Below are 759 nucleotides of genomic sequence, written 5' to 3' on the forward strand. Positions count from 1 at the left end.
TAGAATGGTGCAGTTATCAGTTTTGATAGCCTTTGAAACATACATCATTCAACTGCTTCGTGGACCGATGAAAGTCATTATAATATCACGAGTGAATGTTTAAAAAAGAGACAGAAATTTTCTTTAAGGTCAAAAAGCGTCTCACTCTCTAAAAACCCGTTGAGATTCCGTCTTTCACTTACTAGTCCGCTTCCTCGGGGGAAATCTTAACAGCAAGCTCACTATCTAAAGACTTTCCTTCGCCTCTGTATTGAGGAAGAGATGTCAGGTCTTCAGAAGGGTGAAAGTGGCGGAAAAGTTTCCTGTTCAGTAAAGTAAAGAAGAATATGTGTATACCATCCCCAGAGCTTTACAAAAAAAAGAAAGAAAAAAAAGTATACTTAATGGTGTTACATGTCTTTTTTACAGGTCTTTTTTATGTAATTTTCCCACAACTATACTCGGAAACAACAACGGCGACAAGGTGAATATTTCATCGAAAGTAAGAGCGCTTCACATAAAAAAATAACTATTAAGAAGAAGAAGCAGAATTGCAAACTAAGACCTCGTTCTGGTCCATGGTTCACCGCGGGCCATGTGTGGTCACTGGCCAACACATGGTTCCCGTACTTTCCGATGATGCAATTAGGATATTTATTTGGCGGGTTACGTGCCTATTGTCTTTTGTTTACGTTTGTGGTTTCGCGGAATATGCAATGGAAAGGAAGCAGAGGAGGAGGAATCAACAGCAATACTGATAGTACTAATGAGAACGTTTCC

The sequence above is a fragment of the Penaeus monodon genome, chromosome 28, assembly GCF_015228065.2.
Source record: "Penaeus monodon isolate SGIC_2016 chromosome 28, NSTDA_Pmon_1, whole genome shotgun sequence".
NCBI classification, from domain to species: Eukaryota; Metazoa; Arthropoda; class Malacostraca; order Decapoda; family Penaeidae; genus Penaeus; species Penaeus monodon.